Source organism: Anopheles stephensi, chromosome 3 (assembly GCF_013141755.1).
Source record: "Anopheles stephensi strain Indian chromosome 3, UCI_ANSTEP_V1.0, whole genome shotgun sequence".
Taxonomy (NCBI): Eukaryota; Metazoa; Arthropoda; class Insecta; order Diptera; family Culicidae; genus Anopheles; species Anopheles stephensi.
The window spans coordinates 4462633-4489405 of record NC_050203.1 but is presented as its reverse complement, the minus strand read 5'-3'; the positions used below and the strand labels follow the sequence as shown (position 1 = coordinate 4489405).

General features: G+C 46.6%; 2 protein-coding genes across 16 annotated transcripts in view; both read left to right on the top strand.

The window, feature by feature from the left end:
- Positions 1-26773, top strand: part of LOC118510213 (neurocalcin homolog) — a 108311-nt gene that overhangs the window by 25068 nt on the left and 56470 nt on the right. The gene's annotated exons all lie outside the window — the stretch shown is intronic.
- The window catches only part of LOC118510211 (neuronal calcium sensor 2), an 88787-nt gene that overhangs the window by 22681 nt on the left and 39333 nt on the right, over positions 1-26773 (top strand). Inside the window, exons 1-2 of one of the 12 annotated variants that reach the window (XM_036051765.1) lie at positions 4972-5074; positions 16673-16883. The exons of 2 other annotated variants lie outside the window; for them this stretch is intronic. The gene's annotated coding sequence lies outside the window, so the exon portion shown is untranslated. Of the gene's footprint in view, positions 1-3608; positions 3644-4811; positions 5075-5733; positions 5987-16672; positions 16884-26773 lie in introns of those variants that run through there. 9 more of the 12 variants (XM_036051766.1, XM_036051761.1, XM_036051762.1 and 6 more) reach the window with 9 other exon arrangements.

Here is a 26773-nt window from a genome sequence, read left to right as displayed (position 1 = left end):
GATGCCCGAAAGCCTGCATTCGGAATGATCCATGCTGCGCCGCTACTCATCGTCATCATCATTTTCAAACGTCGTCGTCCAGTATCCAGGCCCTTTCCAAATAAATGGATTACCCAGTAAACCATGTGGTGGGACACCGGCCAAATGGACGTTCTTCTTGGTACCATTTTGCTAAACATGGCCAACACGCCAGCAGTAAACGCCGCTGCTAGTAACGAAGGTTGGAGCAAATCCTCGGGTGCAACCTACGCATGGGTGGTCTAGGTCCTGTCCCCAGTTTTACCCATTTGCCATTCCCAGTTTCCACAGCCCGAATCGTTGGTGGTTCCTGTTGACAAGCAGATTGTTGAAGCCCGTGCGCTGAAAGGATAGGATTATTGATGTTTCATGTCGGGTGACGATAAATATTGTCATCGTGTCATTCCTGCTGATGAGGCGGCAGGTTTTTAGTGAATAGGTGGGAAACAATGGCCTTCCCTGCGCTTTCAGTGTGAGCTTGGTTCACACAAACACACACACACTTGGAGGATCGTTTGACGGATCGGTTCGCAGATTGCTAGTCAACGGTGAATGGTTGATGGATTAATTGTGGTTTGCTGAATAGTGGCGTGGTGTGGTGGCGCTGCACGGACGGCTCCAGGAATGTTTTACCGTTGAGCAGGATTTCTGTGAACTTGTGGAAAAGAATCACGATTCGGGGTGGTGGCAAATTCTTCTGCTCAATGAAGAATAATCTTGGGAAGCGACTATTTAGTATGCCCACCTTCCAGTGCACGTCGAAACAAATTAACCTGTTCGCAGGGATCACGTCGTCCGTTGGCGGATGGGATTGGCCACGGGATAAACAATCATCAACGTGGCAGCATGGGTAATCCAGAGAGGAGCTTTAAATTACTCCTTACTAATGATGGGGCGCTACATTTTACTGTGCTTTTATCCTTGAAAACTTCTTCCTCCAGTACAATGCTCCAAGTTCTTGTAGAGCACGCATAGGCCACAACCTTTTCAGGCCAACGTGAGAGAGGTTGTCCACAGCACCCTCACAATCGCGCCGTGCACTGATTACCGGCGTGAAGCAAACGGGAATGTTAATTAGCGGCGGAACATGGGTTGTGAAATCTTTTCAACACCGAACACCACGGCTACGCCAGTACGTGGTGAGGTCCCGATGTTGTGGCGATCCCTTCGCGGAACCTTTAACCGGGTGGAAGGGTCAGGTGGACAGCGGGTTTTTTTTGTTGTTGTCGTTCTGAAGAATATGAAGGTTAATTTTTGATGGTGGCATGAGTGGTTCCCTGCTGCTTTCGGCTTCCTTCCATCATCATGCTTAATTTGATCTAATTTATCCATGCCCGGGGTTTCTTTTGGCTAGGTTCTTCCCCGTAGCTCTTCCTTCCAGCACCCGCAGACACACACACACACACGCTGGACTTTGAAGTATGCGTTTTTAATGTCTACATGAAAATGTATCAAAGTTGATAGCTTTGCGTGTTTGGCTGTCATTTTTGGGGCGGCGAAGAAAAACCACGAAAGAAAAACTGTTTTGGTGTGTGTGTTTGTGTGTGGAAAGCGCAGTTTAACGCGGCTAACGAACAGTGAAAACTTGGCTGGAAAGTTTGTCACATAAGTTTTCCATTTTTTTCTTCCCATCCCCCGAGAGTTAGTAGCGTTGATTTCACCTAATTGTTGGTGTTGTTACGTTACGTTCGGTCGTGTGCTGGAAACGATGGGTTAGAACTGTTCTTATCCAACCCGTACTAACGATTTATGGAGAAGCAAGCCCCGCGTGTGTCCGTCGTCGCTGCCAGGCGTGGATGACATTTAAAGCCAGCTCTATCCGGTTATTTATTTTCCCATAATTCCATCACAACATCGTTTTGCGTCCGGGTTTTTCGTTAGAAGTGGGTGCACTCCGACGAACACAACAGGATCTGCTCTCGCTAGCACGTGCCTGCACTGACTCTGAAGTTTGAGAGTCATGGGATGCGCACAGCTCACAACACTTGGGTTGTTATTTACTGCCCTTGGTTGCAGCAGCAGCTCTTCAACGTTCCAACGATTCACGAGGTTCGTGTCCAGTCGTATTGAAATTGCAAGATCGATTGGCACACGAATTGATGGATGAGTGCGGTTTTGGTTTGTGTACTGGTGGGTGTTATTTTGCACAGCATAATTTATGGCTTGTTTGCTCGACTGGTTGGGATGGTGTCTAGAAAGGGATAAAGTACTCGGGAAAGGCACTACATTAAGTAGTTACTAAGTGCTGTACGAGTATTGTCCTTGGTCTTTTCATATCCCACGATGACTTTAAAGTCAGTTGTTGCTAAGAAAAAGATCGCGCTCGAAGTACGGTTTAGGTTCTTATCCTGTGGTGTGAAGATCAAGACACTTACCAAATGATCTATGAGCTAACTCCACCGGTTCGAAGCTTGCTGTTAAGGCAGAAATTCGACGCCTTCCCTTACCTTGCCCTTCCAAGGCAAAGGATATCGAATTCCATTTTATGAGGAAGCAACATGGATTGTTTGCATTGCCTTGTCACTCGTTTCTAATCCGGTACGATTTTTCCTCATTAGTTTGACGTAAAGGATAATAAACGAGCAAAAATCGAAAGACTCTCCATTCCACCGCCGTCCATTAGTGCGTTGTAAAGTAATCTTTGCTCCTTGCTCCGGCATAATTACAGCATGTTATAAAGGCCGGGCGACGAGTGACGTGATTCTTAACTCGCCGCTGGACGCCGTTTGCACGATGCCGGGGTTTCCGGGTGTTGAGGTACGAACGTACGATGCGAAACATCGCAAACGGTCCGCAAAACGGTGACACGCATCGTAATTAGAGAATGCGTGTCATTCGACGATTGACGCCCTGTGTCCACAATCTGTGCGCCCCGACACGTCGCGGAAGACGAGGCACCATTCTCCAGCGGCGACTTCATGGCCGCGTCCTAGCGCGAACTACGGTCGAGCAGAATGTGGCCCCCGGGTATCTAGCGCGTTATGAATATCAATCAGCTTGTGCAATGCGCGTTGTACACATTATCACGGCATTGTCGTCATGCTAGGACGTCGTCGTCTTGATGGCTGCGTCCATCGAAATCCATTACCGGCTGCGTGCATCAGCCATCTGTGCCCTGCACCTATCTCGGGCATGCACAGGGGTCCGTCCCGGCCATGCTTCCGGATGACATCATTATCTACACCCTAACCGCAACCATTAAAACCGCCACATGCTGGTCCGCTGGCGCTGGTTCCGCTGGTGCTAAGCTTTCGGAGAAGTTGTCTGGGGGCTTTCGATGGCGCCATGCCTTGCGGCGGTGGTCCCGCTTTGGTGACGGTGCGCGTGTGAACGCATGGTCAGAATTAGTAACCTTCGGCCGGTCCAGATGTGTTCGTGATTGGGTGACGAAGAAGGAGCAGCAATATCGATATCGCTCATCATTTGCAACCCAATACGCTAATGAATGTGAAATATTTGCACAGAAAAATGTCCATGTATTGTAGGGCTACGCATGCTTACGGATACTGTTGTAATTGATTATCCAGCTTAAACACTCTCATTTGCGGAAGTTTTATTAAATTTGCATTTCTATTTTATCTTCTTTACAGGTAAGGAAGTCTAACACTTAAGCTGAGCAAAATGGGTAAATATGAATCTAATGTTATATGCTTCTATACTTAATGAAACTGTTGCTTTATGTTGCGCTCATTGCATTACACTGTGTGTCGTATTGTTGATTCAACCACTCGTGACCATCTGAGAACCTTTTTTGGGACTAAGGAAAAGCACATCAAACTTGTCCGACCTCCCAGCGGACATCTCGTTACATGGACTGTATCGGTGGAAATTACGTCGGTAGTGTCCATCGTTCGCGTTGGCCGTACCGTCGCTGGTGTAATAATAAAATTAATACCACCAGTGGGCTCTGGAGACATATTAGCAAAGTTTGCAATAACAAACCCGAACGTTCCTTCCTGTGCCTTGGCTATATTTGGTCCACGAATGGAGCATGCCGTTCGAAGCAGGTGCAGCATTACCGACGCTAGAATGACTCCGAGATGAAGTGTGTCGATCCAGGGACATATTGGCGTGGTCGTTTAAGGAACTAAAGGAATCCCCCGAACAGATGCTACCGGTGCCTGCTTGTACACTTTATGACAAACTTCATTAGTAATTATTGTTGAAGTTTAGCTTGAGTAAAGTAAGGATATTTGAAAGGATCATTCCCCAAAATTATGTCTACACCTACAGGACACGCTTTACACGGGTAGTTACGGTTGAACAGACATAAAAAAGCCTCTTTTCCGAATAGGCTTTTTTCGCGTCGGCTGAAAGCTCATCGTCCTTTTTCGCCAAAGCTTTCACGCGCGAAAGGGCTCTTCTGAGGACGATTTTTCTGACTCTGACTCCTCAAGACATCGTCCCTCGGAAGCTTTTTTTTCGCTGCTTTGCTGTTGTTTTTTGCCCAGATTGTTTGTATGCCGCTGCCCTTTCCGCTCCTCCAACTCCAAGCTCCAAGTGTTGTCCTGTGGCGGTAGCAGGAGTGCGCAGCCGTGTCAGATGAACGTCGATTTCTAGGCAACTGGCCGAAGGGAAAGCTTTTCCCTCTCGAGCAGTACCTTCACCATGCAGATACCTCCCATTGCTTGGAGCCTGTAACCATGGTAGGTAGGATCCCTGGCAAAGGGATTTGCTGTGCACGGTCGTATGATTGTGGTGGTGGAAACTTTGAGCGACGAGCGATGTTGTGCGAGTGTTTGTGGTAACAGTTTGACGACAGTTTGGCGCGGCACAATCGTCAGCACGGTTGCACGAAAACGACAGCGAGGGCTACGAAGAGTGAGCGAGTGTCGGGAGTTGTTTTTTTTTTTGTTGGGGTTGAAGTTTTGGAAGCTCGGGTTAGTACCACGTATCGTCTCGTTTGGTGTGGAACGCGTGGTTGACCAAGGTTCAATATCTTCACGCTGTATCGATCAGCTTTTCAAGATCTCCATCTTTATAGCGTGTAAGCAGTGTGTTTTTGTGTGGCAGACCAGAGGATTAACCCGGACGCAGGTACATCAACATCTCACAGGTTAGCTACCTTCCGCAGTTGTTTGTTCTTTACTACGTGAAACAGGTGGTGGAGAATTTGGGGTTTCCCTTTTTTTTAATCTCTAGTAAACTAAAGTGAGCAGAAGAGCTGTACGGCGGCGAAGTAGTGGCAAAAAGTGGTGGAATACCTGGGGAAGGAAAGGTGTACAGTAGCTCGACAGGACACTCCAGCAGGTTAATGGTGGAGACATTTGTAAGCCCGAGTGGAAAATCCTGTCCGCAAGTGAGTGTGTTAGTGAGACACGGCGGCTCCAAAGCTCCGAAGTGAGTTGTTGTCTAAGAGAGCGAGAGAATCGTTGTCTCGCCGTGGAAAACAACACGAATCGCGTTCAATTCTTCGTTCGTGTGTTTAGCCTAGCGCTCTCACGTGGTTGCTACGCTCTCTCTCTCTCTCTCTCGGTTGATTCGCTCACCGACGAAAGCTCTCACGCCGCTCTCCGAAAGCTCCTCGATACAGACGCGTGAATAGATGGAGTTCGCTCCAGCACACGCGGCGAGCACGCAATCTGCACACACATGCACATGCGAACACATACGCGCGCAAATGCTCCCCGTTTCATCTGGCGTTCCCTTCCCTCCCCTATCGTCCGCTCGTCAGCATCATGCGAAGAGCGCGTCCGGTAGGCGATAGGCACGCACTTTATTTTTAGTCTTTGAGGAGGTTTCGCACCGTACGGAGCTCTGCTGCCGCGCTGGAACGTCGTCGTCGTCGTCGATTGTGCTCTCTGTGTGTCCGTGCGTGCGTGTGTGTGTGCTTGTGAATGCAATTGTCGATACATCGGTTCGACCGGAGATCTGTTCGCAATCCGATCCGAGTGTGTGCCATCCGTGTGTTGATTCTTGGCTGGGAAGAGTTCCTCGTGCCAGAAGTTGAAGTTCACTAAGTAAGAAGGTGACCACAACCGAATCAAATCCTTGATCTTGAGGCATTAGTTATTGGGGTTTGAATCCATCGATTAACTTGTTTGTGAGCTAAAGCAGAAGTCAAAATGACATTTTGTACGGTGTTGAAGAAAATAATGTGAATCCTTGAACTTGTAACAAAACAAAAAACCTGAAGGACTGTATCCTTGTGCCGTGGGCTTAACTTATCGTGTCGTGGATATAGATTTCTTGGCGTTTTCTTTGAGTATTGTTTGGTTGAAGGAACAAAATTGTTAAGACCTCGGCATGTGCGATGGAGGCGCTTGGTGACCGACTGTGGCGAGGATTTCCCAACGACTTCTAGTGTGTGTCGTTTGCGGGTGGTCGCATGCCCGGTTACCGAAACGCGACGCTACCAACCAGTGACGTTAAATGTTAGCTTAGGGAAATTTTTACGTGACAAAAGTGACGAATCGTCGTACCCCCGTGGAAAACACACACGTACATGTGGAGCGGAAGTTTGGGGACAGAAGGCTTGCTAAAGCAGAAGGAATGTCGGTTCGTGCTGGTGCATAAATCTCACCCGACACGATGACTTTCCGTGTGAACGAAACTGTGGCTTGGTGGAAATAGCGGACAAATAGCGAACGAAGCATGATTTAAGTCAATAACTGAAAGGCGCGCGTTCGTGAACATCGATAAATATTTTATTACCATCAGACGGTGCCCGTTGGCTCCGCGCCTTCCCGCACCCGCGCTGTGCCCTTTCGGTCTCAAGTAGACACAACAGCGTACCTCTCCCTTATGTTGTTAATTATCGGGTGTGATATGTTGTTAGTTTTGGGTGCTTTTTCGTTATCTGTTTTCCCGGCTGCTTGTACAACCTGTTTACCATTGTCGGGACCCTTGGTGTCCACACCATGACTCCACTCTTTTTTCCCCCATTTTTTCTCTCTCTGTCTCGTGCACATACACAACACCAAACACCAATGAAGTGGAAAATTAATGTTCTTTCTCGCCGCCGGTTGTTGAGTGTGGAAAACGGTATAGGGACGACCGGAGCGACCGCAAGGAAAAAATTAAATCACTTTGTGTGTAAATTAATGGTACCCAGTCCAACGATAATGGACCTAGCAAGCCAGACCGGGAGGGAGAAAGGGAACGCATTGAAACGATCACTGCTCGGCATGAAATATTTTAATTTTCAGCCCATTCGAGGGAGGTAATTCTCCCTAGGGAGGTCCTTTCGAGGTCCTTTCACTGTGACGTAGAAACTCCTCGCTTCTTGCGTCGTGTTTTGCAATGTTTTGGTTGTGCCTTGTTTGCCAGCCGACATTGCCAAGCCGAGGGAAAAGGTTCCACGTACTCAAGTATGGGTTAGGGGTTCTTCAACGACCCACCGCCCATGGGCCACTCGCCACCTCCCAGCGGCCAATCATGGGGGAAGTATTATTAATTGTTTAATCGATTGTATTCCATAACACTCGCACGAGCCATCGATAAGAAGGAGGCGCAGGTTATAAAAAGACGATAATCGACAGGTTTTTCTGGGTCTGTAAGAGGATGAGGCTTGCTTTTTTTTTGGGGGAGGGCATTCGATCGTTATTGGTAAAAGAAATTGCTTCAATGTCGTGCTTATCTAACTGTTTAGTGTTTTGGTGTTTGCATCGCGAGAAAAAAGCTAGAAAAACTCGGTACACAAGGCTTGGGCACACAGTCTTCAAGCATCAAAAGCGACCATTTCTACACACATACACATACAAGCTTCTACTGTGGATAGAAGGGAAAAAGGGAAAGTTTCTTTCATTAGCCTCCATGGAGCACTTTTTTGCATCGATTTTTCCCCCGCTTCATGGTGTGTGTGTGTGTCGTTGATGGGTGATTTGGGGATGAAAGTTTGTCCGCATCTCTGCGACTGACAGATTTGGCAAGAAGGAAAAAAGCGTAAGTTTTTCTTCACTCTCACTCCCGGAGCTCAACAGGCGAACCGGGTGCGACCTTCCGAGGCACCCAACTCAGAAACATGCAGCAAAGTTAATTAGCAAACTATATACCTACTACGGCAGCAAGTACCGAATGTTTGATGGCTCCAATCGCTCCTGCTCGCTCGTTGGACGCGATTTCATCTTTGGAACGGGAACATGGCCACCAGCAGGTGTCGACGTGGGTTATCGGTTTCGGTTGACAAGCTAAGTTATCAACCGAATTTCGCCTACCTGCGATAGGAGTTTTCCGGTCCCGGTGGTTTATTGGCTCCTTCCCCTAGATTTGGTGGATGTAATGATGTACGCTGTATGGTAAACGATAGCGCTAGCGTGCCCTTGTGATGTAATTAGGTGGCGTCGTACACGGTGAGTCATTCGCTTGTTGAGTAGTGCAAGCCTTATCAACAGCCCCGCCGCGGGCCCGGTTTTTTTGGGGGACCAATATTTGGATGTTCAATCCCCGGCCACACTCATCGATCAATTGGTACTAATAGTCATAGATCCAATCGTATGTCACATTGGCCGCAATCGTTTAGTATTTGATCGCGGCACGATGAGAGACGCTCGCTCTGTGCTGGTGTGGACCGACCGGGGCGTATATACGAGCCTCCGGTGGCAAGCCGTGAAAGGTCACACGGTTTTAATGACGGAGGCATAGGAGTAGAAGCGTTGCGCTGATTACATCTTTTGTGGAACTATAATTGTGTGCAATTTCGATGTGTTAACCGTGTGGCAGGTAGCATACCAGCATTATCAATCGATCTTATTACAGTTTAAACTTGCACAAGCTACTATCTCCACGCTGCTGCACACACCATTTGCATTGCGGGGGGGTTCCCACTTTTTTGTTTGAAACCAGTACTGTTTCTCCGGCCTTTATCTGCTAGTGGTTGATGCGTCCGTGACCTTGAATAGTGACGCACAACGGTCCGCTTGCTGGAAGACATCTTGGCGGTATGGTTCCAGCGAATGAATAATAGTTTAAAGCGCAAAAACACGTGGGATTAGTTTATGGTCGTGCCATGCTTATAAGAGAGCATGGGGCGAAAAGACACCGATTGGAGGTAGACGCTTCGGATAATTTGAGGGTTAAGTTTCTGAGATCATATGGAAGTTGTCGGGGAGTTTTGGACCTCATCAAACCAACATTAATGATCAACATAACTGATCTCTTGGATGATGTTAAAAATATTTTTAAAATGCTTTCTTTGAAGAAAAATCCATGAAACTTCAAAATACACGTTGAAGAGAGACGTCATGCTCGATGCTCCTAAAGCCTTCCCCGGTGAACTGGTAAACACTCCTTCCCCGGTGGACTGGTGGACAATCAATCTGCCCACTGCTGGTGCGAGCTGGTGAATCCCACACACGCGGCCGCACCTTCCGCCAGATGTCCAACACAGCAGCCGGTATGTTTCACATCCGTTCTCGCCCCGTTTTGGATGTTCCTGCTGGACGTCCGTCGCGTTTGTTTGCGCACCAGTCGTGCGGCCAGTTCAATCGGGGTTAGCGGAATGTCTGGATACACACCCGTTTACGCGACCTACGTAAACCATGTGGCGATGGTGGTGTATACTCACCACCGGGTTCGATACACGGATGCCATGATTACAAATCGAATCGAGCGGTGCGGTACCATCGATATCCCCCCGATATCTCTCCCCGGTCTCGTGCCAAAGACATTGAGACCGTTGGGGTTGGTGTGAGCTATCCGGACCAATTTACATACTTGCCGGTGGTACTTTTCTTCTCCCACGTCCAAGGCCCCGGGTGTACTAAAAATAGCGCGTACATTACTCGACACCGGGCTCACAGTCACAGTAGCAGTGCGGCCGGGACTCAGGGGACCTGCACCACCGTACCTCCGTATCAGAAAGCGTAGGTGCACCATGAATAATTGAAGTACCGCCACATGGTGGACCGCTTTCGTCGCTTTCGGTACGTGACTCTGCCGTGCAGTGGAGATGTCTCTACCCGTTGTCACCTGATTGGAATTAATCCATCCGCCGGTGTATGCGGTTTATAAACAGAAACTATTGCACGACACAATTGCGCAAACCGTCGTATTGTCGTTTTCCATTCCACGTGTTTGTGGGACGGTCGAGTTATCGGTGAGCGCGAAAACGAAACGCGTTTCGCCGCTTTATGGGTCTGTTTGAGGTTTGATGCGCGTCACTGTAACATTTGCACTAACCAGCCGGCAGGGTTTACTGCATTAACAAGTAGCAACAGCAAAAGCAGCTAAAATGCTCAACATTATCGCCTATTCGTTACGGTCGTTAAACCAACTTTTTTACCCTCCGGTTTTGACGGTTCCGTCGGGTGGTAAATTAACCTGGCGATATTGGTGAGTTTGGAAGTCAGTTCGGATATCTAGTGCGGGGAGGAAAAGGTGGACAGGAACGGAGGAAGGGGAGGGGATGGGGGATAGGGAAGTGGAAGTCAAGGGTGGCTGAGAAAAGTAACCTCAATTAACCTCACTTGCCTATACCATTGTCTATCGGCTATCGGGTAGGTATATCGTGCTTGTAAACGCACGTGGGTCGCCACCGTTGTAATGGGCGATGGCTGTCGGCATTAATGCCGCCCCGTCGTTGGGGTGATGCATTTTTGTTTTTGCTGTTACATTCTCACCTCACGCATTACTGAAGCGTTCTTCATGCATCAGCCGATCTAGATGATGACGATGATGATGATGCTGGTTCGGTTCGGTCTGTCTATTAAATTATGGCGCACCGGCATGGGTGTCGACAAGGTCGATCGAGAAGTCCTTCACTCGCATCGCCGCCAATAAAAACGAACTTGAAACATGATAGTGTGAAGCGCTATCTAAAGGCGGGTGTATCTGTAGCATCAGCAAAAGGTTTTTGTTTGGTTTCGAAAAAATATTGGCACACAAGAAAAAAACTACAGCTCGTCCGGAAAGTTTGAACCAACCATTCGAGTTGTGGGTATATGAAGCCATTTTCGTTGTAATCCTCACCGGAAAAAGTCAGCTAAACATGATAGCCGTTGTCCATCGTACATCCCGGCCCATATTCTCTCCAGTCCAACTGAACTTACCTGAACGCAGATAAAAAGCTTTGCCGTATGAATAGATAGCTCACCAGGATTCATGCCCATGAATCAGCACCGGGAACAATCTGGGTTACAGGCAAGGGAAGGCTCTCGAACCCCCCCCGGTGATGACTATCAGTCGAAATGAAAAGCATATTTTCTCTTTGACTTTTATGTTTTCCATACCCAGCACTACACACTTCCAGGGTTTCTCCCGTGTTCCCGAAAGTGTTCCCGCCTCCCGTCTCCGGTGCGAATCAGTCTCCTGATGCAATACCATTTTGCCTTATGGTCGCCCTTTTGCGAGCGGCCAGTATCCCACATCGGGCGTGTATTGTGTCCTCAGCTTTTTTTGTGTGTGTGTATATGTGTGCTTTTGTGCCTCAAAAATCATCAGATCCACTGGCCGTTCCATCGCTTTACGGTCGACTGTTGGCAGCTGGGAGCGGGTGCAATGAGCGTACAGTCCAGCTGCTATCCAGCTGCCTATTTCATTTGCAAAGCCATACGTCGTCGGTGATGGGTTGGGATTTGGCTGGAGTTCTCATCTCTTTTCTACAACTCCCTCACGTACAGTCGCGCTCTGGTATGGTATGCGCTTTACAGTGGCCGTTGTCGTCAGGTTTTCAGCTCAGGGCGACTGCTGCAGCTACTGCTGCTGGTGGTGGTATGGGTGCGGATCGTTTATGCAGATACTTTGCTATTAAAAATGAAAGGCGACCTCTGGTGTAGACATCGTCGTCGTCGTCGTCTGGTGTACATTCGTGTGCCTGTCCATTGCCTGAAATGTGTCACCCCATTGCTGCTGTTGTTGCAGATACTACCCTACTCTTCACTGAGCAGATCTAGTTATTGAAATTGATTTTTTAACCACCTCACAGCAGCTGGTACCACCCCGCCTTCGTACTACACTCTTACACTATCGCTCTTTTTTCCCTTGTCATAAATAAATAACTCTGCAAGAGCGTATAGAAATAAGCTAAAAAAAGGTATATCGATGAGAGAAAACATCGGGAGGGTGGTCACGATTTTTCTCCGTTCATGATTAGTGCACGTAAAAGAGCAAGTTTGCCATCGATTTCTTACCCATCGGCTCTTCTTTGTACGGTCCAAAATGCTTGATGAAGCCTGTACCGCTGTGTACCTTTACGGTAGAAGATGTGTCCGTGTTTCGCTCGAAGGTTTCGCCATCAGTTGCTCGAGGAATGTGTATCAAGAAAACTGCAAGAAACTGGCCCTTGTTATGTAGCATGACGGCGATGGTGCTAGAGCCCCGGTCCCTGGTGGATGGTGGAGTATCCGTGCGCGGATCATGACGTATTACGTCTTCGGCAGCTCCAGGCCCGTAGGGAACGCTGGGAAGTAGAACTATTTTAGGAGCAATTCACCTTTTGCGCAACCGGTCAGCTCTTGATAGACACAGACTGGGGCAGTATTGATAGAGCGTACCTGCCACAGGCGCAACTTTCGTGATGAAGACAATCCCAGTAGTTTCCTTTAAAAATTGTGTTGCTCCATCGTTACTTTCTGGGCTAAGTTGTTCTGGGAGTAAAGCTGGTGAGCTTCCGTTGCAACGTGGTCAGACCAACCCAGGAGAGTAATACGGCTTCGAATTACTCGGGAACGATAAGTCAACAACAATCAACTCCGGGACGTGGCCAGGTGTACCCGTTTAGCTTGCAATCAAGCAGCAAGTTCTTAATCCGATCCGGTTACTCCCCTCAATTGCTAGCGTGGAGTACCGTACTGGAACCTTTACCTTTCTCTATCCGCCACAGCCGCTTGGCAGTTGACGCTTGCCGAGTTGAAAGTTGACTTTGGACCTGCTGCGTCCAGCGTGCCGGCCTGCTGCGTCCTTGACTGTTTAACTTTGTCGCGCTATTTTGTGCCAGCTCGATACACCTTCACCCGGCCTCGATCGGGTACGGGACTTTTACTTTACGCTGCTTTCGGGGTTCCACTTTTGCTCGCTGGCTGGACTGGCTGATACGAAGTCATTGCCGTGACCTTAAGAATTTTTGGATACGCGACCGTATGCTCCGCTCAGCACGCTCACTGTGTGTGTCAATAATGCTGAATTTCGTATGCAAACAGTTTTGATTGCTGAAGGAAAGCGGTCTTGCACGGTTGTGAGTTGCTGCATGACGGAATAGTAATGCCTCTTGAAACACGAACTAACGTTGCTCTTTATCTGGCGAAATATTGGTGTAAAAAATGAATTCAAAACCAACCGTATGGTATGAAGTATTTGTTTATGTATCATGCCTCAATATGCGGCCACTTCACAGCGAAATACGCCACCGCACCTTCAATCGTATCACGTTCGCATCTTGCCGAATCTCGCCCATAAATAATTCCTCCCATGCAACAATGGTCGCTGTGTCGATCGGTGAAAACGCTCTGTATGCTTCTTCATCTCCCAGAACACACACAGGCAGAGGTTTTCGGGAGGAGATTTTCCCGATTCCCAAATCGATACAAGTAAAATGCTACGCGCGACCCAAAACCGTTTGACACCGGATGTTACGCTACGGAAAGCTTATGCTGCCGGCACCATGGCCATGGCGGGTATCGGCCACCGAAGAAGCGAATCAAAAATTCAACACATCATCGCGCGCGTGGAAATCTGATCGATATTTTGCAGGTGTTTTCCACCACCGATTCGGTGAATACAAAGGCACATAAAATCATCTCGAGCGAGTAGGGACGCGTCGGGAATCGACATGGCACGCGTATTGTTCGAGGCCCGTGACAAATGTCTCGCAGCAGTACACATTATTCCAATTTCGACATTCGTCCCCGATGGGGATATCTTCACGCCTGCTTGCGCTTGCCTCTTCGGACTGATATTAACGCGTGACGCCTCAGGAAACGGTGCCTTCTTTTTCCGTGTCTCTGGAGGTTATAAGAGAAGAAATTAAATCCCGTAACGCGCGTGGAAGACATTCCTTTGACGGTAACAATAGACAGAAAAAGCACTTTGGGTTGTTTTGAAAGGTGTGTGTGTGTGAGAGCGGGAAGTACGATCAGAAATTTGCATTAATGCTTCGTCAGCATTCTTTGGTGGCGGGAGCGACCAACGACAAGGCAAGACTGGCACCATTTACAGGTGTCCATACACTGGTCTGCTGGTGTTCGCACACGTTTTTCATGCTCCGGTTCGTGTTTAGCAGAGCTGGTGTGACAAGATGGCGTCCCACTATTCGCACGTGCCCTCGTACACATAAGGTGTTGTCGCCGTCGTCGTCGTCGTCGTCGCGGTGGTCGTCGAAGAATGATGATGAAAGCCGGCTGGACCATCATCAGGGCTCTTCCTGCACGGAGACAGACGTTGGTGAAGTGTTTCGGGCATTATTTGCATACACCCAAGCCACAGGCCGAGGTTCGAAGTCAACCGACCGACCGACCGACCAGAGTACTCACCGGGTGACACATTGTGTGCTGCACTAATGGCGGTACCCGTTCGGTTTCGCCCACTTTTTTGTTGTGGATGTGTGTTTATCCGGGGCAGGACTCGAAAGTCGGCAAAGGAACGCTCCTCAATCGCACGTCCCAGACGACGACGACGACGGTGGAGACGATTTATTGCGCCAGAAGCTTGGGGCTTCTCGGGAGCAGCAGAAGATGCGGAGGTCCTCTACGTCCTTTGTAGCGTGGTTCTTTTCAATCTCCACATACATTCTTCCGCGTCGTAGAATTCCCTTTTTGTGTGAAGCTAAAGAGCGAGTGTATTTGGATGGTGGTTGCATAATAGGGTGGTTGCTCCAAAGTCTGCAGTACCTGTGCCAGAAGATGGGTGGTGGTCGGGTCGGTTGGCTTGGGTGGGGTGTGATTTATCCCGAAAAACCTACCCTTGCGCTGCGCTCGATTACGTTCGTTTAGGCTCTTGCCTTAAGTCCTGGGTGGATGGAAAAGGTATTCTTAATTCTATTTATACTCTTCATCCATGAAAACGGCTTCTCGTGAATTGGGCTGCTCAAAGCGAGAGCGAATCCTTTCAGTACGTAATCATGCTTTTTACCATTGTACCGCTTTTCTAAGCAACAGAAACAATCGGCAAGTTAATCGTTAAAATGGCGCCACATCGGCAGGGATTTATAATGGCCAACAATATAAGCGGGCACGTTTGGAACGTTTTTCAACAGCTCAAAACTGCTGTCCCCCCCCCCCTTCCAGAAGCTGCCAGTGAAAGGATTCATTCTTATCGCATCCGGAAGCTTGTGGAGACATTGTACGCCATAGAGAAAGCATTTCCTCTTCTTTGGTCCTGCAGATTCTTTTTATCTGGCCAGCACACAGCTAACTCAATCGCTCCTGAGAAGCTCAATACAATCGAGCTAATGCTATAAGGCTTCCTTGGTGCCGATAGCCGAACCCGAAACCCGTACAGTGTATGGTGTGGTCTGCTTCTTAATCGACAATCGTTATCTGCTGCGTCTTGCGAAATTCAATTTGTCCTGCCTCTTCTCTCGCAAGTTCCCCGTTCCCAGGCTGTTGGCACAGTTGTTGCGGAATATGACGACAGGACAGAAGGAAAAGCCAAACATAAAGCTCTGGCCCGTTGTTGTGAGTTGTCCTCTGCAGTTATTCTGTCCGTTCCCTTCATCAAACTGTAACCGATGCCACAAACATAAGGAGTTCCAATGGCGGTGCTTGATTTTTTTTGGTGCTTGTTGGCTACTAAAAATGGACGCAGGGATAAAGAGAGATGCTCGAAAGAATCTCGTTGCAGGACTGGCTTTGGAGCCGTGGTGTGGCGTGTTTGTGTGTTCTATTGCTCTGCGGATAAATATTTTGTTCTCGCTTTTGTATACACACGAATCACTCGAACCGGAGCTGGAATAGTGTGTAGCGGTGGGGCCATGATTCTGAATGCGAACCAAGAAGCGTACGGCTGGAACGTGCCTTGCCCGCCCGTTGGTTTCGGTACTAAGAGCGGGAAAGCGGGAACTTTTCTTACGTTCCGGTGCCGACCCGGCTGAGGTCACGATCGAGCAGACTTTGCCAAGAGTCCAGCCAAAGTTCATAAGGTTCATGTACGGGCCCGGTAACCGAAAATGGCTAACCGGGCCTGGTGATCTCGGATCAGGGAGGGGGAAGGAAGGAACACGCGTTTTAATCTATTTTGGTCGCCATATCGGCGACACGACACACTCTATTCGGGTCACACCGTCGTCGGTGAAAGGACACATTACTTACTATAGGTCCACGTGGGTACAGTAGGTACAGTAGCAGCAAGAGAGAGCGGCAAGAATTAGCAGTGAAAAAGAAACCCCGAAACAATTTGCCAAACTGCAGTACATTTTTCCATTGTTTTTTTCTTCTCTATGTCCTGGTTCGTTTCATTTTGAAAATTATGTCTGTGTCCGTTTCCTGTGTTTTTTTTATGTTTGCGGTTATGTGTATGGACCAAGCCGAATGTGTGTCGCGTTCGGCTACGATACAATAAATTGTGTACGGTGGTGACCGAATAAAAAATGGTACAAGGTGCAAAAATAAATTCTAGTGGCACCTGTGAAGCGGCAAAACTAAGTGGAAAACAGTTTTTGTTTTTTGGGAAAACCCGAGGTGCTTAACGATCACAAACAGTGAATCGGTGACGTTGCAATCGATTGTCAATGTTTAAAAATTGTAATTGTAAATGTGGGTGATATGCTTTACTTCAATTACAGCGCAGTTCTCGACAAGTGAATAAGTGTTGATTATAAAACAGATAAGGAAAAGCCGCTGGTTTCGAGTGAACAGTGTGACTGTTGTTGGACATTTTTCCAACGCTAGTAGATAGAGCAGCGTGTGTGTGTGTGTGTGTGTTGCAGCGTCACACTTGAAAGTGTTCTTTGGAGCGATCCATTTCCTATTTCCGTCGGAAAGCACAACAAATCGGTAATTGCAGCTTTTCATGTATTTCGGACTGTTTTTCTTACTCTCATATGAATGCTTGTAAAAATGCTTGTTGTACTCCTTTTTTTATCTAATAATCCATTGTTCTTCCTCGAAGGATCCACTTACCTCGTGTGCTCGTAGAATTGAGTACATTTAATTTTTCATGAGGTGTTTCATTTTTTCACTTTTCACCCTCTCTCTCCCTCTCCTAATTGCAAAAACCTAGTCTCTTCCAGTACATTCTAGTTTACAGAGAACGAAAAAGAACAACACAATAACTGAACAAAAAATCTCATTAGTATAATTTGTTTTCGTTCGCATAAAAAAAGAACGGAAAAATGGCTTTTTTCCCTCCCCAAGAACGCAGCTGCGTGTGTCGGGTGTTGTGTAGAACACCTCGTGTAAGGTTTTTTTTTCTTCACCCTCCTTGTACTCCTGTTTTTCTCAACTTGCTCACTTTTATTGTTGTTGTTGTTATGTAATTAACAACTTTTTCTCACTTTTTAACGAACAACGTTAAAACCCCGTTTGCCTGCGGGCCATTGCTGTTGTTGCCCCGTTTTTGGCCAATGTTTGTCGCGGTGAAGTTAAAAGTTTTTGTGAACTTGAAAAATATTCGCGAATATTCGGTGGTTTGGGGAGATTTTGTTGTGTCCTTTGTAACCAAAAAAAAAGCTTCCGAGAATTCGGTTCAAATAGGGTTTCGAACTCGGAATCCCTCGATAATGAGCTAAACTTGTCCGGAAGCAAGGCGTGTTGGAAAAATCCTTTCCACTTGCAACAGTTTTCGTGTGAATGTTTTGGGAATTGTTAAATCACACCCGAGTTTTCAGCTACAATATCAAAGCAATGGAAAATAGTATTCAACATTTGAAATTTTCACTCACTGTCAAGTGTGTATCACTCATTTCGAAGCGCATAATGAATCACTTGACAAGCGCCATTTGCAAACAAAACCCCCTCCCTCGTGAATGTGCCGGCGAAGCGTGAACAAAGAAGATTTGGGGCTTTCGGATCCTGCACAGAGGGGTACGCGCAGGACACGTACGGGTCTAAGGATCGTTTGCCCCTGCTGGGGCCATCCTCGCACTGTGGATGCAGGATTTGCGGTATTAAACGGTTCTGATTCAATTACTCTCTCGCCGACTCGAGGGATTATAAAACCCCGACGTGGGTGGTAAAGAGAAACTCGTCGTTGTTTTGTTTTTGTTTTGTTTGTTTGAAGTTGAGCTGAAATAAAAATATATCCCTTACCCGAACAGTTGGCAGTTTTGCATGGAAATTGTATTTTTTTCCTCGCTTTTAAGGGTTGAACGGATCAATTTCGGGTGGACATTCTCCGCAAAATTTAGACATCATAATGTCGCACGCAAAATATTTTTTCTCATTACTTTGGTTGAGTTTTCCTCGTTTTTCACTTATGTGTTCCTCCAGAATTAAAAACCTTATGAAAGAGATAATCCTCTGTGTAGAATGTTCGTATTAATTTTCCAAAACGTTAAAATCCAATGTAAGTCAAACAGCACGATTGATCTTCTGACATCCCGGTCGGTCCAGTGTGATAAGGATAATCCTATCTCCAATACACCCGGAGCACCACAAGCCCACCTCTCGGATGACAAAGTTTTCGGTCCCCGCTCCAAAAAAACCGGGGGGGGGGGGGGGGGGGGGGGGGGAAGAAAATCGATAAATTCTGCTGTCGATTATAGCTGATGTTATGACATCGTGTAAAACTGCATACGGACCATCCGTCGGAGTCCTTAAGCTTCCTTCCCGTGCCCCGAAGCAACAGGCAGAACGTTGAAGCGAAAGGTGCGAAGTACGAACTTTCCCTTTGCCGCTGAAATTAACTTCCACCTGTCGGCAGCCGGTTTACTACCTGGCTGGCTGCCCGAAAGGATGGAGAGGTTTTTTTTTCTTTTCCCTCTGTGCAACGAATACTCTTCCAATGGCATGCGTTGCTCGGGATCCGGGTTGCTGAATAAAGTTGTTTCCTGAGTTGTTTGACACGACACCGGCGGACCTAGTTAGAGGAGGGGACACAGTCTCAAAAACACACAAAACGTATGTGTGTGTATGCGCGCGCCCATCCAGTGAAAGGAATTGTGGGCTCAAACCCACATCACACACAAGTCCTCGGATGTGTCCCCGGATAGGTATACGACTAGCAGCAGCAGGGTCCTTTTTCCAAGCGAGTCCATCATCGTCATCATCGCCTAGTGCACACGAAACCCGTAAATAAGCTCTCGAACCCAGAGGCACTTTCTAAGCGCGCACGTGTGTGTGTGTGTTGGGGGTGAGTGTTTATAGCACCATCAACCAGCGTTGTGGGACACACTGTTTTTTAGCCATCGGCCATCTAAACCTTGAGCTTGTTATCGATGTGTTCCTGCTAGCTGCGAGCTACTGCCTGTTCGGTGGGTGCACCGACGGGTACCAGTAGCAGTACTGGTAGATAATTAATTTTAAATGGCGTCTGGTAGTTGCACCGCACGATTAATGGTGTAGTTCTTTTGCACCTGCACCAAACGGACTTTATGTCACCAGCGGCGGCGTAGTCGGCGGAGTAGGTCAACTTACAGCAGGAGAGTAACACTTACAGAACGATTCGCATGTGCCCGTTACAAGGGCGAAGGAACACATTTAAACGTAGCAACACTAAATGAACCTTGGTGGTACGGGGTTCTAGAAGTGTGCTTCTGCCCGCCACTTCTAACTAGCCGACCAGAAGGAGACCATACTTTGGACCACCGTCTTGCGCTCATATCCGGTTCTTGTTCACCTCTTTTCGGGCTCTCGCTAATTAGCACTGGCGGTTGTCCGAAAATTAGACTCGGCATTCTACCATCGTTTAGCCAAATTATGCTGTGAGCGGTGGTAGAACGATAGTGCAATTATCATTCTCGGTTTCCTCACGGGAAATTGTGAGAAAAGCGGTCCAGTTAACTTAATGTTTGTCGTGGAATGCTTACTTACTTTGAGAGAGGACCAAGAATGCATATCCTCTTGTATTTTGGTGCAAAATTTTGCTTGTCAAGTTTTTGCTTATTGTATGTACTTTTGAACCCATCAACTCCAACTCCACAAGATGCAGGATGCAACCGCAGCCGCCGCACAATCTTTGCCGGGTAAGCAAGCTAGGTCGGCAAATGTTTATGTTTAGAGCGCTTAGTTTACTGCTCGTTTGAAGTGGCCGTTTGGAAGAAGTGGCGTTATTTGAAACCACCGGCAACCATGTAAAATGGTAAACAGCGAGCTGGTTGAAGAGATCCTTTGTAAAGTTTTTGGCTGGAATTTTGAAGCATTTTGGGGTCGGATGGTGTTCGAAAAGAGTAGCCAAAAAAGTACAAACGAGCTGTTAGAGTGGTAAATTCATCACTGGGAAGATGTTGCCTAAAGGTATGCAATTCGCATGACAAAGTAGCTCAATTTACGCTCAAACCTAATTATGATGGGATTCAAGTGTATCGTCGTAGGGCATTTGCATACCAATTCGTTAGCCCCCCATCTATTTACTATCACAACAACATTTCAATGAGGGATGGCGTTAAGAGTGAAACAACAAATATAAACCATCAATCGTAGTGTAAAATGTGGCTTTCCAAACACTTGGCGTTGCGTTGCGTTTGGCCCGGTGCCAAAGTGTTTGTCTGCAGCGAGAGTGTGATGACGAACGGTTGTCGATCCATCATCAGCGTCTGGCTGCAGCCGTTGAAAGGCAAGAATTCGGTTTCAAGCGGGCGGGCAACCATTTCTCCAAGAACTGTAGCGTATTTTACGCCCCAAGACGGAGACCGTATCTTCGGGGGGGTCGATGTGGTGTTCGGTTTCATTTGAAGATGGTTGTACGCCTGGCACACAATGACGGTGCGTTGGTAAATGACCACAACCGCATCGCAGAGTAATGAAGATGAGTTGTTTGTTCGATCGGCCGGTGTTCGTATCACCGAAAATGTAAATTGTATCTCGGCGAGAAACATGCTTTCTGGAGGTTAAGCAATTAGGGGTTTCTGTTTACGTTGGGCGCATCGTTTTTTTCGGGGGATATTAAATTCAATTAGAAAGTTATTAAAATTGAAAACATTGCTAAAGGTGCTGGAAATTGTTGTTTTTAAATTGAACTCAAAACGATAAAAAATAAATCAATCGTAATTGCAGGTGACCATTCCGAGTTATTGAAAACACTCCGCCCGACGTGACATTCGAATGCAGTAATGTTCCCGATAACGATGTCATGTGTACTGTACTGGTTTGACCTTTGATTTTCCCATTTATGTTTGTGTTCTGTGCAATGTTTTTTCTTCTCTTGCGTTACTTTATTTTTTCAAAGACATAACGAACCTGTTTATGCTCGGTTCTATTTGTTTAACCTTTCGTTTGCCAAACAAACACTCGCTCGCACACACACACACACACACAGAAACACACGTTCGATGCCGTGTTTCATGTTGCGGAATGTTTGCTAACGTTATTGGAAAATGGGCAAAACATAAACAGATGCGCGCTGGGAGGTTGGAAAAAATGAATATCCCACAAAAAACAAGGGCTACCAAAACTACAGGCATCGAAATGTTCAATCCTTTGACCGACATGGAAATGGAGCGGGGAAAATGCATAGAAAAAGACAGCTGCAGGCAAGCGAGCGATAGAGCTAGAGAAAACAAGTCCACCTGCTTCGTTCCAATGCTCGGTGGATGGGAGATGGTTTGGTGCTGATATCGTTACAATTGTACGGTAACTGGATAAAAGTATACCGATGATACACAAACCAGGCACCGACAGGGGGGGCTGGTCGGGATGTTTGGAGTCAATTCGAGAAGAATGTTTGCTTTTTTCATGCACCATGAAACTCTTCGCCAAATTGCTTCAAATTGAATCTAACCGTCGATCGATGTTTGCCAGATGCAGTGCGCCGAACACTGCTCGGTACCGCGGTCCGTCCGGCTGCTCGACCAGCAACGGATGCAACGGATTTTCGTTGAAAGGGTTAGCGCGGCGGTACCTTTATCGGAGTCTGCTACTTTTTTGGGCGAGATAGTTATCAGCACATTTTCCTTTGCAACGGGCCGAATGTGATTCGCTTCGATGGACAAAAATGAGGTTATAGCATAGGGATACGAAAGGTACCGGGGGAAAATTTGGTTTCCACGACATTTTGTGCACAACGACTGTAACATTATTTGAAAGCAATTTGCGATCGGAAGGAGTGTCGTATGAAATTTTATCAGCGATAAGTATGATAGTCGGTAACAATCGAGCATAAACCGCTTAGTGTATTCATTGTTTGAAGCAGTATGTATCAATTCATTTTAGTTTTAAGTGTAAAAATTACGATTAAAGATAAGCTAGTTGCCATTTCCATTACAGTAGTTTAAATTACCACGGATTAATATCTCCAAACCCAAACAAGCTTATTCTGCTGCAAAAAGTGAAGGGGGTTTAATTTCATTATCAAGATAATAATGCTAATGTTGCACGTTTCGCTGATGTTTTACTGCGACGAGCAGCAAAAAGGGATAAAGTACGGTTAATGGTTTCATCGGGTTGTTTGTTTTATTGGAAAAGAACAGATGAACAGGGCATGCAAATAAGCCACCCGTTGTAAATTGATGTGAGAATGGTTTTAGGTACAAAAACTCCATGTTTCCATGCAGTTTGGAAGGTTTAGGATAGGCCGTACAGGTATGTTGAAGGTATTTTTTGCACACCGGAGGGATAGACCCATGTCAATGCTGTCGCAAAAATATCCCCGAAAATAGTTGGTATGAATTATTTGATCCACCTCCACAAAGGCCGTTACATTGGGTTTTCTGAGGTTGAAAGATAAGAGAGCTCTCCCAAAACCTTGGCAAGGCTGAGTGTGTAGTTATTGGTATAGAAAACTTGGATTATCTATAAAATAGCTACAACAACCTTATGGTATAATTTCCTTCAATTTATAATTTTTATTTACATCCTCGAAGTCCCTTACTATTTCGGCACTATTTCTTCCTGTCAAAGGTATGTTGCTCTGTTAATAGCCAGATGTACGTTAAATATCGAACGCTGATGTGAATTGTCACGAGAAGGATTCAAATCCGCTTCTACTCCTTCCCTTCCTTTACACAGTCTGTGAAGTCTTCTCCCTCGGAGCTCTGTTTTAATCTCCAATGCTTATCGGGTTGAGTGGTTGAAACAAAAAATATCAAAGCGATGGGTCCTTGTTGCCAATATCTTCATCGCGGGCGAGAGCGAACGTTCAGTCAAGGGCTTTCGAGCAACATGTTTATTTCAGCTCACGTACAATCATTGACACTCGCCGCTCGGTGCACAGGGAAATGTAGCAAAACAAAAGGCAGGAAATAAAAATGGGAAAAACGTCCTACAAGGAACCATAAACTGGGCACAAAACCCCGAAACCACTGGTCCCGTTGCGAAACCAACCAACACGACGTCGCCTCAGTAGGGTTGGGTACACTGACGTCCGACTAGACAAGACTGCTTTGTCGAGCATTTTGTCTTACCTCGAAGCTGCGAGAAACCACAGGAAAACTCACTTTATTGGGACGCTCCATTGGCTTTGGTTATTTATGTTTCGGTTTGTCCTTCGCCTTAACCCAGGCTCCAATCATGCCTGAGCTTACATATTCCAGTGGGACATGGGTTTAGGGAGGGGGTCATCGGAGGTGACTGGTGAACTCTGGTGCGAAGATGACCATTTCCCTCGAGTCCTCTGACCCAGAGCAAAGGATTACTTTCTCGACGTCGTGACGTGATTGGATGAAATGGACGGGTGGTTCCCATTGCAAATGGTGAAAATTGTTTGGATGATCCTGTGGTGTGAAAGGGGAGCGGGGGTGTGGGAAGGTTGGGAGTTGGTGAAAAACAGAATGGGAAAATTATTTGTGACGAAACAGCAACGAACTCCTTTTCGATCCTTACCCTCTCTCTCTATCGCTCTCATTCCCTCCGGAGAGTGTGCGATAATCAAGATGGATGTTTCATTTGTGACCGAAATTTGCATGGATTATTTATTCACTATGCTAATGATGTGGTACTTCGTTGTGTACGTATTTAGCATTGACGAAGGAACGATGAAAGGTTATCATCTTGGCCATCGAAGGCGTACGGAGCTTTCATTGTGTGCACATGAGCAGTGTTAAATTTTTATTCAAATACAGAAACTTTAACGGTTAAAGAGTGAACAAACAAAATTCAAATTTAATCAAGCACAAACCGTCGATTGATCATATTCATAAGCGTTGTTCTTTTAAATGAAAAAAGTTCGCTTTTGTTGTACTACCGAAAAAATTGGGAAAGGAAAATGCCTGCTAGCCAAATGTTTCTCCGCTTCAATGATAGAATTCACACACATTAATCACCTCGTATGGTGTCGAGTTGTGTACGACGGGGACAATTGTGCTTACCGCAATGTTTCGACGTGAAGAAAAATACAATCTCTCCATACGCAACACTACAGAACAGCTAATTGGAAAACATTTATGGCCGTTATCAGGGGAACCGTGTGAAAGCGAAAAGTTTTTTTTCCTCGTCATATAGCATTCGGGAAACAAGTTTTCGTTGTGGTCAGTAGACAGGTGAGGGGTTGGTAGGCAGCATTGCTTAATTTAATTTTCAATTTGGCTCTTTGTTGTTGTGCCACTCGGAGGTGTTTGTAGCGGAGGATGACGTTTTTCCCGTATTGTTGGTTGTACACCGTATTGTGCTTGCGGTAGCATTTTGAATGTCATTTAAGAAAAAAAAATGGAACCGGATTTAATTTATTGTTCTCTGCTTTGCCAGCACGTGAAATTTATTAATTAGAAACAAATTCTTCGCAGGAATAAAATGGAGACGCCTGGTCGGTTTCAAAATTGGTGTTAACAAATTTAGCAATTCATTGGGGAAAAACATGTACTTGTGCTTTGTTTTTCTCTCGTAATTCATATATTTTATGCTTACAATCACGAAGCATCGTTTTCTCGGATAGCGAAAAGGATTAATATTTAAAACACATGATTGCAAACTAAATGGAGGCGCCCAGTCGCTCACGTGTTGTTTTGGCATGTAAAGCAAATAAGTCACCGTACCGTCAAAAGCGCATTGTTGATAAGGTCAATATTTTGTCAGCCTTGTCGTGCGGTGTTTGAGCTTTAAATCTGCACTTCCTCTTTGATTGCTTGTATTCATAACAAAAATAGTGCTTTTATTGCAAACGAACCGTTTCGGAGGGAACCGGGTATGGGATTGATGTTCATTTAGTTTTGTTTATTGATGAGAGTAAATTGAATTTTTATCTACATCAGCGCATCGAACAACGTGTACATCGTTCGCTGCTTGTTCGATCGACTCATCAAACTGCTGATTCTTGCTGGATGGATTGATAAATGAAAATCGTGCATCCACTACCACCAACAACACGACCAGCTGGGCTGGATGGGACACTGGTAAATGGAGGTTACTAGCTGCAAACGAAACCCAAAGTCCACACTTTTCCCCCGTTTCTCAGTTGCCTCGTTCTAATTCGTTCGTATTGAAGTGGACCTGTCGAGGGTCCGTTGCAAACAGGGACTGTCGGGTGCATTTAATCCCACCCGGGCCTGCTTCAATGCCATGCTGCCCATACTCCGACTCCCCCAGTAGTCCTCGGGTGCACGATTGCAATTTGGTAGAGCTCGGTGTGCGTGCGTTTGCGCTCTGTTACGTTACGAAAATCCCAAATGGGTTGACCAAAACCAGCTCTGGTCCAACAGTACGGTACCCAGCACCAGCAACGATTATCCTGCCCCGTGCGGTGGAAAAGAAGTGTGTGTGGACCTTTCGGTGCTTCTGATTGCCAAGGGTTTTCGGCTGTCGAGAGGTGGAGGTAGTGTTGGTCGAGTGAGACGGATTGACGGGAAATCGTTTTTCAATTTTGCAACAGTTCTCTGACCGGTCCCGGAGCTGCTGCTGAGGTGGTTTTGGCCCCTTCCGCCAGGGCGGTCGATTGACTATTGGAAAACCACACTCACAGTCGAGTAGTTAGAGCGCGGTTAGGAGCTTGCACCGAATGCACCCGGCGCTTGTTGGGGGGTTTCGTTTCGATTTACCATTCAAAACATATTCCATTTGGCAATCGTTGTTTGGTCTAGTTTTGGAGACACTAGAGACACCGGGAGGTGATTAGAGCGCTTTAGAAAAGGTGGATCTAGCTGTATTCCAGAATGGAGAGTGGAGTTCTTCTAACAACACCACCACCAGCAGTAGCAGTAGTAGCTTTGTCAGCCAGTTTGGGTGATTTCCAGTGATTGTGGCACACAGCGTGACAGATTGCTGGAAATGCAAATTTTATGTGCCATGTAGAGGTGCTTTTGTGTGAGTCGCACTACTGTCGTAATCCCCTCTAGATTGTCATTTTTTTCTGTTCGCCAAGTTTACCGCTGTTGTTATACGATGCGTTTTTTTTTCGTTATAAATAACCTCAAAGCATTGGCTGAACGTGGTGGCCGTTTGCTGTTGCTGGTAATTCATTTAATCCACCAAAGGCTACCACTTAAGTGGATGCATCAGGTAGACAAAATGAGTGTATTTGGTCGGGCAGAGATTATTAGTGCGCATCGAAACCGAAAACCAAAACCACCGTGAAGTGTAGCCCAGCCGGATTCGGGATGTACACTCGTTGATGCAACTCTAATTGATTTGCGCGGCGGCAATCGGATCGATGGGTTAGTTAGCTTTGATTGTGTTCGGTTAGCTTAAATTGGTGACATTTGCGTGGTGTTATGAAGCAATTATTCGAGAGCAATTTTTACTAAATTTAAACAAAATACGTTTGGAATATTTATTTGCGATTGCGTGCTCTATTGCAGTCTCACTCTAGTTCTCGGTAGGAACGCTCCTTCTGCTTACACTGCAGCAATCTTTCGTCCGCA